This window comes from Sinohyriopsis cumingii, unplaced genomic scaffold, assembly GCF_028554795.1.
Source record: "Sinohyriopsis cumingii isolate HCF-2022 unplaced genomic scaffold, ASM2855479v2 utg000160l, whole genome shotgun sequence".
Taxonomy (NCBI): Eukaryota; Metazoa; Mollusca; class Bivalvia; order Unionida; family Unionidae; genus Sinohyriopsis; species Sinohyriopsis cumingii.
Window position 1 is genome coordinate 11,709,074 of NW_028315873.1, and position 15,240 is coordinate 11,724,313.

Consider the following 15,240-nt stretch of genomic DNA (forward strand, 5'->3'; position numbering starts at 1 on the left):
CTCTTGCAACGACTGCAACTCTTTCACCAGAAAGCTTTAGACGAAACAGCTCTACCCACTCTGAAAGATTTTAAGACCTTGATGAAAAGTCCAGCACCATCATCACTACCACCACCACCACTACTACCATCCCCAGGGGTCAGCAGAGATGCTACCCCACGAAGACCTGAGGAAGAAGAGATGCGAGAAGTGTTTCAAACACCGTCAGCAGCTCCCATTTCGAGTAAGATTGCAGCATCCTTGTTGACCCCGTCCCCCACACCCCAACGAGAAGAAATGAAAGCTTGGGTTAAAAAGATGATGTCCACGCCTCCTTCGACAGAAGTGAAAAAGAAAGAAGGGAAACCAGAAGTGAAAAAAGAAAAGAAGACCAAAGGCATTCCATTGCCACCTCCACCACCACTACCTTCGACTCCCGTAGCCCATCGGACACGTTAATCCGTTTCTAAACCACCCTTTCGACCCACCCAAAGTAGCATCACCGAAAAGTGGGTAACTTATTAACACACAAACAAACACAAAAATGGAAAAAGTCTTAGCCAGCATTTACTACGATCCCTCCCATCCTGCAGGTTACGCAGGAGTTCAAAAATTGTATCGTGCTGCCAAAACTCGACTGAAAAGTCTCCGTTTACCTCAAGTGCAACGATGGTTGCAAGAACAAGCTACCTACACTTTACACAAACCCATTCGACGCAAGTTTGCCAGAAGTCGCACCCGAGTGGAAGACATCGATCATCAATGGCAAGCCGATTTAGCCGATGTCTCTCATTTGGCCAGCTACAATCGTGGCTACAAATATTTGTTTTGTGTCATCGACGTCTTTTCCAAATTTGCCTGGGTCGTGCCCTTGACTTCCAAATCGAGCAGCGAGTTAGTGCGAGCCTTGCAACGGGTGTTGAAACAAAGCGGTCGTCACCCTCTTCGATGGCAAACGGACAAAGGTACCGAATTTCTGAACCAAGCTTTCCAAAAAGAATTAAAGAAACGTGACATTCATTTTTTTACCACCGAGAATCCCGAAACCAAAGCCAGCATCGTGGAACGTTTTCAACGCACTTTGAAAGAACGCATGTGGAAATATTTTACGCGTCACCACAATCTGAAGTACGTCGACATCTTACCGCACCTGGTGCAATCGTACAACCAATCTTACCATCGAAGCATCGGACGTGCCCCGCAAGAAGTGACTCCCGACAACGAAGTGTTGGTGTTTGAGCGCCTGTTTGGTACGTCCCCGACGAGGGCTGTCCCCAAGAAAAGTGGAGTGTTGGCCGTAGGAGATTGGGTACACATTGGCAAAACCAAACGCACTTTCGACAAAGGTTACTTACCTAACTGGACCACCGAATTGTTTCGTGTCACTGGACGAGTGCATGGCCGTCATCCTGCCGTCTATAAATTGGAAGACATGAACGGAGAAGAGCTCAAAGGAACGTTTTACTTACCCGAGTTACAATGTGTCACCAAAAAAGAAGACGACCTGTACGACATCGAAAGCATTCTCGAACGCAGGACCCGTAAAGTGGGCAAACGACGTGTCAAAGAAGTCAAAGTACGTTAGAAAGGATATCCACCCAGTTTTGATTTTTGGATCGACGCTTCGCAAGTCATCGACTATGAAAAGAAATGACCATCATGCCCTTTCACACAGACGCAGCTACGTCGACCACTCCTTCACCTAGTTCTTTTCTGCAAGATATACAAAAACAACCTTTGTGGGTGTGGTGCGGAGAACGTGTGCCTAAAACGCAAATCGTCTTTTTCTGCCAAATCTTCGTGGTGTATTGTGTCAACGGGGCAGCCATTGCCAATTTGAGTTTGCAACAAGGAGACAAACAATTGTGGACCATTTTATTGAGCAGTTGCATCGGTTACCTGCTTCCCAATCCCTCCCTGAAATCCTCTTCGAACGGGAACCACGGGAACCTTGTGTCCAGTGCCAGTGTCAGTCACCACTCCAATAACAACCACAACCAGAACCCCATTTTGAGCGGAGACACGCCTCTGACGTCCAGTAACCCCTCGGACAGCCACAGATCTCTGGAATTATGAGTCACCAAAACCAATTTTACTTAACCTTACCTAGTGACAGTTCCATGGAGGTGTTTCCCAACAACAAGTAGTGCTGTTACACGGCCAAATTACCTCAGGCCATCCCATTAGATCACGAAGCCCATTGGGATGTGGCTTTAGTAGAAATGATTCACCCGACCCAAGTCCTCAATGTCCTTCCCAATCAAAACTTTTTGATGTGGAAGTTTATGACGAACAATTGCAACAGTACTTGGATACCCATGGCAAATATGACAAGAAAACCCCTGGCACAAAAAATCAAAAGTACACCACCTATCACTTGTTCATTCCCCCAGGCTATTATTTTAGTGGTCAACATTTGGTGAGCACCATAGCCTCCAGGTTTAATGTCGTGTTTCTGAAAGCTTTGGAAAGTGTCAAAAAAAGTGTCACCATGGAATACCACAAAGCAGCTCGTCGCTTCTTGATGAAATTTGACGGGAGTAAAATCGTGTCCATTTTATTTTGTCCTGAATTGCTTCACATGTTGGGCGGAGACATGGACATGAGAATGGCCATACTCAAGAAAAACGAATTGCCAGTCGTTTACGACAACGAGTCTTTTAGCAAATTATTTCGTGCCCTGGTAGAACTGAACCAAGGACTGAATTTGATGTTTGTGTACTCCGATGTGGTGGAGTACAACGTGGTGGGACACACCTCCGTACCGTTACTGCGTGTCATTCCTTTCAAAGTGGATTCTGCCACGAGCGCTGACGAGGAAGGTGGAAACACTTATCACGTCCACTGCGAATTTGTACATCCTCACTATTTGCCTGTCAGTAAGTCTTATTTGGACACGGTCAACATTGCTATAAAAGGAGATTTGGGACAAAATATTCCATTCACCAAAGGAAAAGTCACGGTGAAACTCCATTTTCGAAAACGGTTCTCTCACGATTCGTAAGTCATGTATCCAGTATACCGAAGGGTTGCTCGACAGCGAGGACACGGCTTAGGAGATATGTTGAAATCGGCCTTTCGTTCGGTGGCCCCAGTGTTGAAACCGATGGTGACACGCGGATTGCACGCCTTGAAAGATGCCGCACTGACACAAGGCAAAGAATTTCTCCAAAATGTCATCATCGACAAACAAAACCCTAAAGAAGCTTTCATGACGGTAGGCAAAAATGTCTTGCTGCAAACGGGTAAAGACCTTTTGGGCCGACGAGAAACACCTATAAATGCCCTGCACGCTACCGAGTCAGGCATTCCTACTTCCCTGACGCCACAGCAAGGACAAGGCAGAAAGAGACGACGAAGAAAACACCCTTTCACCAGACTTCACACGTCTAAAGCTAGAAAGACAAAGAAAAGAAGAACTGTTCGAGACTTAGACGTTTTCGGTTATTAAAGTATTGAGACACAGAAAAATGATGCACCGAAAATCTTGCGCTTGTTCCAAGTCGGAACTGGATCTGTTTGCCATGCCCCCCACCAAGATGACCATGCAAGAATCCCAGTGGGTGGAATTTCACCCCGTCTCCTCTTTGACAGCCTCAGCTCCCATCGAGTTTGAAATCAAAGGACAGCCCGAAGATTACATCGATCTGAATAGCAGTTACTTGTACCTGAAAGTCAAAGTTGTCGATGAGGACAATTCGCCCCTAGATGGCGATGAGGTAATAGCTCCCGTCAACAATTGCATCCATTCCTTGTTCAGTGGAGTGGACTTGTACTTGAATAACAAACTAGTCAGTAGCAGCATGGATACTTACCCTTATCGAGCGTACCTGGAAAATCTCTTGACGTACGGAATAGACGCCAAGAACACTCATCTCAATGCCTGTGTGGTATGGGAAGCTGACGATGCGGGCGAATTTGAAACATTCGAAACTGATACAAAGGATAAAACTAAACCAAAAAATGATGGATTTCTAGAACGAAGAGACAAAATCAAAGACGGACAGAGTTTAGAACTGATGGATCGTTTGCATTTGGAATGTGGGTGCAAGAGAAATATTTGCTGAACGGGGTGAATGTTCGCCTGAGACTGAATCGTAGTAGTGCCGCTTTCCATTTGATAGGTACTAGTGCTTGCAAAACTGTCATCGAGGAAGCCAGGCTCTACGTACGACGCGTGGAAGTGTTACCTAAAGTGGGAAACGACATCAGTCAGACGTTGAGTAGAACTACCGCCAAGTATCCGATACGACGCGTGGAATTGAAAACCTTCACCATTCCCAAGGGGCAACGATCCATGATCGAAGATCATCTGTTCCAAGGACAGTTACCCAAACGTTTGATCGTTGGTATCGTCGAGAATACAACCTTCAACGGAGCTGCCGATAAAAATCCATTCTACTTTCAACACTTTGGCGTGTCCAAGATCGAAGTCAGTCGCGATGGCAAAACCTTGTGTACCTGACCTTTCGAACCTGACTTTACCAAGAAGAATTACTTGAGGTCGTACTTGTCCTTGTACGAAGCCACCGGTCAGTTAGGAACCAACACCAGTCACGGCATTACGTACGAGGATTATGCAGGAGGCTATGCTTTGTGGGCTTTTGATTTCACTCCAGACCAAGGCAGCGACGAGGGACATTTCCACCCTATAAAATCCTGTCAGATTCGTGTGGAAATTCAGTTTGCAAACCGAGTCCCTGATGAAACGGTGAACGTCATCCTGTATGCAGAATTCGATAATACGATAGAAATCAACAGTTTGAGAGAAGTCATTCTAGATTATTAGAAACCATGGAAGACTGTTATCCCTCTTTACCTAGTGGAGAAACTTTAGACATGGAATGTGAGGAGACTGTGAAAGAAGAAGTTATCATGATGAAGTCGAGATGGCCAGAACAAGAAGCCCATTTAGTCTCCTGTTTTGCCAAATACTTGGTCGAAAAAATGACGGAATTGATCAAGAAAAATTGCTATGGATGTCAAAACGATCATCCCAGTCAAATTCAACACGATAAATACCTGATGCTGAGTCAAGAAAAAAAATTGGACGAGTATCTGGACGAAGCTTGGAGTCTCATCTCGGACGAAGTCGTGTTGCACCAGTGGTATAAAGACTTGTGTGAACATTCTTGTCCACCATTAACCACTCAATAGATCGATCGTATCGAAGCTCTCCTGAATCAGAGTGAGGAGACGAAGCGAAGAAACGGTTATTTGTCAGAGATTTTCAAGCAAAAAGTCAGGATCGAATTAATCACTTATTATTACCTGTGAAGAAGAAAACACACAAATCAATGGATACCTGGGAACTTTATTACCTTTTGAACCACAGTTCGTATACGGCTTCTTGGAATCCTGTCGTCTGTGCTAAAGATGAACTCCCTCATCGCAAACCTCAAGACCATCTAGCTTATGTGATCAACACAGACGACAGTCATCTCCCAGGAACCCACTGGGTAGCCGTCTACTTTCCTCAAGAAGGATGTGTGGAATATTTCGATTCGTACGGATTGCCCCCTTTGGAAAACGATATCATTGACTTTATGAGAAGAAATGCTCAGACCACCCGATTCAATAATGTGAAATTACAAGGCACAGTTTCCTTGGTGTGTGGACAGTATTGTGTGTATTTTCTACATCATCGCAGCCTGGGCTATTCCTTAGAACATTTAGTGACTCATTTTGATCCTCGTTCTTCTTCTAGAAACGATGTGAAAGTAGATCGATGGTTTTGTGACCATTATGCTTATCTTTTGTCTCAAGCTAGGAAACGTAGTGTCCATCAATGGCCTAATGACTTCCATCAGTGGAAATCACAATTTCATTCACAACGTTGTCAGCCTTGTTTAAAGTAGAGTGTTAATTGAAAAAAATGTTTGAGATTTGAAAAAAATGTTTGATGTTATATGGTTGGATTATTGTTAAAAAAATGTTAGAGTTGTTTGTTAATGTTAAGTGATTTTGAATAAAAAAATGTTTTGCTTTGAAAAAATTCCTTTGTCTTTTGTTTGGCTATAAGAATGTTGATTCATGCTCTTTGACTTCTTACTATCCCTCTCATGACACTCATTGAACGTTGCGGCTCGAAAACCGTGGAGGGATGTTTTCCTTCGCGTCCGCGCTTTGACTTTAAGAACCGGGGTAGTTTCCAGTCTAACCATCCATTGTCGACTCATCCTCCTACGAAGATGTGCTCCAAACTACCTAAGCTAAACGAAGCCTACGTGAATTTGCATAGGGTCAGACACAGTCTGATACCGAAAGCTGAAGAGATAGAGAATGTGAGAATGTTAAAAGTCACTGAAGACCTGATAGAAGAGCTCTTCAGAGAAGAAGTGAACAGGGAGAAAGAAGAATGGACAGAGAAGTACAGACTTCAGAGACAGCAGCAACAGCAACAACAGCATCATCATCAGCAACAGCAACCTGAACCTGACAGAGGCTTTGTCGATTGTCGTATCGACACCAAAGAGTTCTTCTTCTCTTTCCGAAGAAGCAGACCTATCGTCAGAAAGTCTATCCTCAGAGGACGTCGCATTCTTAGAAGCTAAAAGATTGCCATAGCAAACAAACAAAAAAAAAAAAAACAGCCCTTTTCAGGGCTACCCAATACTCTAGAAAAGAAATAACAATCGATTTGCCAATGTGTGTAGGTAGAGTAGTGTGAATACAAACACTGACTCTTTTTTGATAGTGTGAGGGTATGTGTTTGTGTATAGGATTGTGTGTTTGTAAGTGCTCACGTACGTTTGTGTGGATAGTAGATTAAGATCATGTTTTTGGCTGTTTGAGGTGTGGGGAGAGTAGATTTGGGGGTTTGATTGGATTGCTTTGCGTATGTGGATAGTATATTGAAGTGATTAATGTAATTTTTTTTTACGAATAGTAATGGGTAGTATAAAAAAAAGTGAGTGAGTGTTTCTTTTAGGTCCGCGCGTTGTTTTGGTCATGATCTAGGTAAGATCAATTTTATGTTTTAGGGGATGTTTTCCTTCACGTCCGCGCTTTCAGTATAAATTGAAACTCGCTGGGCAGTCTAGCTACCCTTGTTGATTGATGAAGAAAATGAATACCAGAATTGTAAAGCTTCTAGAACTCCAGATGCACCTGGAATATGCCAGGCGCCTGTTGAATGAACTGGCCGAATTGTCGAAGAGGGAAGGATGAGAGACGAGGAGGAAAGAAGAAAAAAGGAAGAGGAGGAAAAGGAGAGAAGAAATTTCAGAATCCCAGAGACAGAAAATTGGGATTCTGAAGCCACATATCCCGCCTCTGCTCTCCCCCTAAAAAGAGTGAAAAGAGACTGGGGAAGAAGATGTGTGTGTGGCGCCAGGCCAGGAAGGTGCCAGCATTAGATAGGTGCATCTGGAGTTAAAAACCAACAGCCCTTTTCAGGGCTACCCAATACTCTAGAAAAGAAATAACAATAGATTTGCCAATGTGTGTATGTAGAGTAGTGTGAATATAAACACTGACTCTTTTTTCATAGTGTGAGTGTATGTGTTTGTGTTTGTGTTTGTGTGCTTGTGTTTGCAAGCGCTCACGTAAATTTGTGTGAATAGTAGATTATGGGTTTGTTTATTGTTTCTTAGCGTATGTGGAAAGTATAGTTTGGGTTTTGTAACCGTTCACGTACGATTGTGTGGATAGTAGATTATGGATTTGTTTATTGTTTCTTAGCGTATGTGGAGAGTATAGTTTGGGTTTTGTAACCGCTCACGTACGATTGTGTGAATAGTAGATTATGGGTTTGTTAAATGTTGCTTCACTTACGTGGATAGTATATTATATGAAATGAGAAAGTAGAGGGATGTTTTCCATCACGTCCGCGCTTTTCGTATAAGAACCCACAAGGTTTGATGTTCAAACCAGTCTACAAAGAATACAAAAGAAGATGGAAGTGTCCCAACTGTTCAATGATTTAAGGCATGTTTATTTTTGGATGGTGGATGGTGAGTATGGAGTTGAAAGGATTGAAAGAGATTGGAGGTTAAGAACCAGTGTGCACTATGTGAACGAACTAAAATTAGCCAGGGAGATGATAGAAGGATTAATTGAAAAAGAAGTGAAGAGACTGAGAGGGCTAATAAATCCCCCTTATGTCAGAGTGGGAACATTAAAAGGGGACCTGGAGAAGGTAGAAGAAGTAAGAAGGTTTTTGGAAGAGACAGAAAAAAGGTCAGAGTGGCCCTTTGTCAAAAGGAGTGTTGAAAGATTGAAAAAAGGGGAAGAAAAGATGAGAAAGGTGATAGATGAAGAAGTGGAGAAAATAAAGGACAGGTGGGCAAAAGATAGAAAAGAAGAAGAAGTAGAAAGAAAAAGGAAGAACTAGAAAAACTGAACGCTAACTGGATAAAAATCCAACAGAAGTTCCGAGCCATGGGTCACCCGGACTGGATACCGGAAACAGAAAAGAAGAAGAAAGGAATGATGGCAAAAGTTAGAAGATGGCTACAGAAGTGGAGGAAATAAAAGAAGTTGATGATGAAACCAAAGGCCATTTTCAGGGCCACCCACATTTCTCGAAAAGAGATTGACTTTCCATTGCCTACCCCTTTTAAAAAAAAAATTTAAAAAAAAAAAAAAAATCCCGTGTTCAATTCCCCTTGTCCCTATACAGGCCCAAACTCTATTCCCCATGTTCAATTCCCCTTGTCCCTAGACAAGCCCAAACTCTATTCCCCATGTTAAATTCCCATTGTCCCTAGAGTGACCCAGCAATATCTCCCATGTTAAATTTCCATTGTTCGAATGCCTTTGTCCCTAGAATGTCCCTAGCATGGATATTTCCTTTCTCCAATGTTAAAATCCCTTGTCGCCAGAGTGACCCAGGGTTTTTTGCCCATGTTAAATTTCCCTTGTCGCTAGAGTGACCCAGGGTGGTTAATGTTAAATTTCCATTGTCGCCAGAGTGACCCAAGGGTGTTTTTAATGCTAATTCCTATTGTCGCTAGGGTGACCCCATTCACTACTGGTGTTTACAAAATAATGTCACTAGTCACGCAGGACCTCAACTCAATTACTGACCAAAGTCAATCACATTATATTGATATTCATAACATATAAAGATGGAAAATAGCCTGAGGGCTTCGACATTCCTACGCCATATCAAATTCATTCTTTTCTAATGCTCAGAACAAAACACACATACAGATTTTAATACTATTTCCAATTGTTTGAAAGAGAGATCCTTCGGACCTAAGGTACACTCTCTGAAATCTTTCATCAGGAGACGGATATATATTGGGCAGTATAGTCTGTCACCCTATGGTAATAAATCGTGGACTAGTTAATGATATATATATATATATGGTATTAAATCGTGGATTAGTTACTGATATATATATGGAATAAATCGTGGACTAGTAAGTGATATATATATATATATATATATACGGTAATGAATCGTGGACTAGTTAATGAGACATATATTGTAATAATTCGTGGACTAGTTGGTGACAGATATATAGTAATAAGTATTGGCAAATTAACATTAACAGTGAAAAAGACTACTGCGTATTATTCGTATATCTGAATTTCTCCTATCAAAATTGTTTTGACCTTTATTATATTTTTCATCGAAACACATTCCGATAAAAATATACTTTTTTATACTTTCATTATATATTTCATAGAAACACATTAGGATAAAAATACAGTGGTTATGACTATCATAATATATTTCGTAGAAACACATTCCGATAAAAATACACCGGTTGGGACTTTCATTATATATTTCGTAGAAACACATTCCGATAAAAATACACCGGTTGGGACTTTCATTATATATTTCGTAGAAACACATTCCGATAAAAATACACCGGTTGGGACTTTCATTATATATTTCGTAGAAACAGATTCCGATAAAAATACACCGGTTGGGACTTTCATTATATATTTCGTAGATACACATTCCGATAAAAATACACTATTTGGGACTTTCATTATATATTTCGTAGAAACACATTCCAATAAATATACACTGGTTGGAACTTTGATTATATATTTCATAGAAACACATTCAGATAAAAATTACACTGTTTGGGACTTTCGTTATATATTTCGTAGAAATAGATTCCGATAAAAATATACTGGTTGGGACTTTCTTTATATATTTCATAGAAACACATTCCGATAAATATACACTGGTTGGGACTTTAATGTGCCTCTTTAAGTGAGCACAAAGGATGAACCATTTGCTGTGCAAATTATTTTTATATCACTAACACTCTTTGTAATTCGAATGTGAAAAATGGATAATATGTTTTAATGGAACTGCTTTTGAACGCTAACGAGTATTTTTCTCTTTATAATCAGAGATAGCGTTCCTGATATAAATTGGAGGTGTTGTGTTTGACTTTTTCTTTTTACATTTCAAGTGTAGTGTATTGCAACTGAATATTATTGCTTCTACGTTTGGTCCTCTTTTTCATTGTTAGGTGTTGAATCATCGCTATGTTTCAGTTTTAAAAACAACCCATTTTCCAGATGAAATCGTTGTGTTTATCAACCATTAAAGTCAAGCACGCACTCCGTATTTATCAGAGAAAACTGAGAAAGTCAAACACCGTAATGTAACAATGGATGCCATCTGTCTCCGTCCTTATTATATTTAAGGTACAACCCAGAACACAGGGTAATACATACAATCCATAAGGCCAAGATCCCGAGAATTTTCTATCTAACATATTTTAAAATTGTACATGTGACCATTAACGTCAAGCATGCACTCCGTATTTATCAGAGAAAACTGAGAAAGTCAAACACCGTAATGTAACAATGGATGCCATCTGTTTCCGTCCTTATTATACGGAAGATACAACCCAGAACAGAGTGATACTTCCAATCCATTACGCCAAGATCCCGTGAATTTTCTAACACATTTTACAATTGTACATGTGGCTTTCTAAAAGTTTCTGAAATAACCTCTTCATCTATAACTATTATCCGTTCATTGTCTAGTTTCTTACATGTATGTATGCGTCAATACGGGCTATTTGGAATCTTCATAATAACTGGGACAGTTTGATCAGCAGTGTCTGTTTCGAGCCAAGCCACATTTAGGACAGATTCAATCTTTACCGTGTTTGTATATTTCTGTCGGTTATAAAAAAATAAAACAGTACACTGCATACGTTAACATACAGATACGCATATTTACAGCACAAACACTCTTTTTGAACACTGCCGGTAAGGCTACAGAGGTAAGGAATGTGTTTATTTTATAGATGCTAGAGTTTTGCCATTGACTGGAATAATATAATGCAATCGCCAGTTTGCAGCAGTGATAGCTTAATCGGTTGACGGCGGACTCGTAATCTAAAGGTTGCGGATTAAATACCCATCCAACACGATATAGGATACAAATTTTGCACGTATCGACAACCCCCTCCCATTATTTATAGATAGAATGAATCGATTCCGAAAATTGTTGACAAGTTGTTAACGGTACTGAATGTCAACACTTGTCATATGATACCTATTTACCTACCTCATGTAATCTTTCATACATAATTAAATTCAGTAGAAACGACATTACTTCCTACAGTGAATTTGACAAGAGTGGAATCACAGAAAGTGTACATTGTGTACGCTATTTCTAAAACAAACTCGACGCACGTACATGACAGAGACGTAGAGTTCATTTGCCGAATAAACCGTAAGAGATAAAAACTGCACTGTTGTACATAACAGAGCGGTAGAGTTCATTTGCCGAATAAAACGTAATAGATAAAACCTCCACTCATGTACATGAATGAGCGGTAGCGTTCATTTGCCGAATAAAACGTAAGAGCTATCAAATATATCATCATTGCAATAAGGGTTTTACCAGAAATAATTTGTCAATCTTGTACCAAGTATATCACGTAATGCATGTATTGTTGTTGTTGCTGCCGTCGTCGTCATGCAATTTATCACTATTATAGAAATAGTATGATATTTATATTTAATTTATATTTTGTGTTTGACCGTTGTCGGCTGTTGAGGTTAGCGCAGTCATGGCATACCTGACTTTGATCATTTTTTAAAAGACCCAAATTCAATAATGAGGCACAAATCAATGTCTCTGACAGGTTATCTCATTATATACGTTTATTTCCTTAATGCATACATTTTTGCTATATCAGTATACGTCTATCATTCCAAGAAAGAATCAATGTAAACAATACATAAAGCTTGGATCTGAAAATATGGCAACCTAACTGGTATATATCAATACCTACGTTACCGTCGCTGGTGTAAATACGAGCCTCTTCTCTCAGATGAAAATTTTTTAAAAAAATCTGAATCATTCGTGTATAAAACCAAATCTAAATGCAAATTTTGAATAAATATACCCTGAACATTCATTCACCAGACTTCAGAATGTAGGTTGCTATGGCCATGATACATACGTAAACCTTTATTATGCACGGCATTTTTTTTTTATTTTTTTTTTTGTAAAAGGAGGGTTTTGGGGAGTATAAAAGGAGCACAAAATTCACTTGTACGTTTTATTATTAAAATTCCAACCAAATAAATGGTTATTGTTGATTCATATCATTTTTACGTGCCATATGTTGTGATGTTCGCTGGTTATAAAATATGGGATACTTACGTTACTTGGTCCAAATAATATGAAATCAAAATTAAAGGATTGAATAAACCCTACGAAAATGTAATCATGTTTCATATATGACTGAAAATAAAATCTTGACAAATCTATCAAGTAATATTTTGACAAATTTTAGCACAAATAATGCTTAATAATACGTACGTTACCGATACATACGTGACAAAAATATACTAAATAACGGAACACGTGACGATAGATGGACAACTTTGCATGCTGAAAGGTGTCATGCCGCTATCTTTCAATTCTCAATATAAAAAATAATTATTAAAAAACAAGCAAACATAAAAGTCAAGTACAAAGAGGAATTGGCAGTAAAAGTGTTATATTTTATGTACTAAAGCCCACCAATAGGTAAGTGATTCCAATTAAAACCTTTGATTGACACTTACGTTTTTATTGTAAGAAGAAAACTCATTGTATATAATGCAGTTTTGTCTGAAATAAGGTACCCAAAATAGTTCCTTGAACTGTACAATATTTTCGTGTTTTACACTACGACACATACGTTACCATTCAAAGTTACAAAAGCATTTTCAGATAGGTATTTTAAGCCTTCATTTTCCTCTAACTCATCCAATTTTCCCATGACATGATGCTTTAAAAGTGGGTTTGCTATTGGATTTTAATTCCCTCAACATCTTTATAAGTGAATATGATCTTTATTACAAGCACAAATACCATGTTGTTATGGCAACGTAGTTTCTTGTTATTCGGTTTATATTCCTAATTCCATCCTCTAACAGTCCCTCGGTCTATCGTGTTTCCAATGCAAGTGTTATTTGTAATCAGTATATTATTTTGTCTGATCATTGCAATGGTGATACTTTTTATTTGTCGTACTAATAATGGTGTAAAAAAATACCTTGACCGGTCTCTATCCATGATTCCCCCTCAGATATGTCGAACCGATACGAACGATCTCGACGAATGTGTACTCCATTTTCCGACCTTACTTTTAGTTCAATGTATGTGACTGGGCAAGGTTTTCAAACTTTGATATTAATTAGCGGTATATTTTGGGCGCATGACCACAGCACATATTAGTAATCAATTTGTGCACGACAATCAATGACCTCGTATATCCTAGTGTATGATCATTTATCTCATTTATATTTGAATATGTTCACTTTATCTAACAGTAGGTCATCCAGTCTATGCTATGTCTACATCCAACCTGATTTGTCGTAATAATCAGTACATATATCTAGGGTAATGGTTCAACACTGGTTTAAATATGATACTGAATTAGTTTGAATAATAGGACTAAAAAGATAGCTAACATCCCAGCACCTCACATCTAGAAAGGGGACGAGACCTGTCCTTCTTTACAGTTTATTTATACACCTCACACCTAGAAAGGGGACGAGACCTGCCCTTCTTTACATTTTACTCCTACACCTCACACCTAGAAAGGGGACGAGACCTGTCCTTCTTTACATTTTATTCGTACACCTCACACCTAGAAAGGGGACGAGACCTGTCCTTCTTTACATTTTGTTCCTACACCTCACACCTAGAAAGGGGACGAGACCTGTCCTTCTTTACAGTTTATTCCTACACCTCACACCTAGAAAGGGAACGAGACCTGCCCTTCTTTGCATTTTATTCCTACACTTCAAACCTAGAAAGGGGATGAGACCTGCCCTTCTTTACATTTTATTCGTACACCTCACACCTAGAAAGGGGACGAGACCTGTCCTTCTTTACATTTTGTTCCTACACCTCACACCTAGAAAGGGGACGAGACCTGTCCTTCTTTACAGTTTATTCCTACACCTCACACCTAGAAAGGGAACGAGACCTGCCCTTCTTTGCATTTTATTCCTACACTTCAAACCTAGAAAGGGGATGAGACCTGCCCTTCTTTACATTTTATTCATACACCTCACACGTAGAAAGGGGACGAGACCTGTCCTTCTTTACATTTTATTCGTACACCTCACACCAAGAAAGGGGACGAGACCTGTCCTTCTTTACATTTTATTCCTACACCTCACAACTAGAAAGGGGACGAGACCTGTCCTTCTTTACATTTTATTCATACACCTCACACCTAGAAAGGGGACGAGACCTGTCCTTCTTTACATTTTATTCGTACACCTCACACCAAGAAAGGGGACGAGACCTGTCCTTCTTTACATTTTATTCCTACACCTCACAACTAGAAAGGGGACGAGACCTGTCCTTCTTTACATTTTATTCGTACACCTCACACCTAGAAAGGGGACGAGACCTGTCCTTCTTTACATTTTATTCGTACACATCACACCTAGAAAGGGGACGAGACCTGTTCTTCTTTACAGTTTATTCCTACACCTCACACCTAGAAAGGGGACGCGACCTGTCCTTCTTTACAGTTTATTCCTACACCTCACACCTAGAAAGGGGACGAGACCTGTCCTTCTTTACAGTCTATTCCTACACCTCACACCTAGAAAGGGGACGAGACCTGTCCTTCTTTACAGTTTATTCCTACACCTCACACCTAGAAAGGGGACGAGACCTGTCCTTCTTTACAGGTTATTCTTACACCTCACACCTAGAAAGGGGACGAGACCTGTCCTTCTTTACAGTTTATTCCTACACCTCACACCTAGAAAGGGGACGAGACCTGTCCTTCTTTACAGTTTATTCCTACACCT

General features: G+C 40.0%; 1 protein-coding gene across 1 annotated transcript in view; it reads right to left on the minus strand.

Moving 5' to 3' along the window:
• Nucleotides 1-13,655, minus strand: part of LOC149774786 (uncharacterized) — a 66,417-nt gene extending 52,762 nt beyond the window's left edge. The window contains exon 1 of the mRNA XM_089944828.1: nt 13,461-13,655. The gene's annotated coding sequence lies outside the window, so the exon portion shown is untranslated. The remainder of the gene's footprint in view (nt 1-13,460) is intronic.
• Between the last annotated feature and the right edge of the window lie 1,585 nt (nt 13,656-15,240).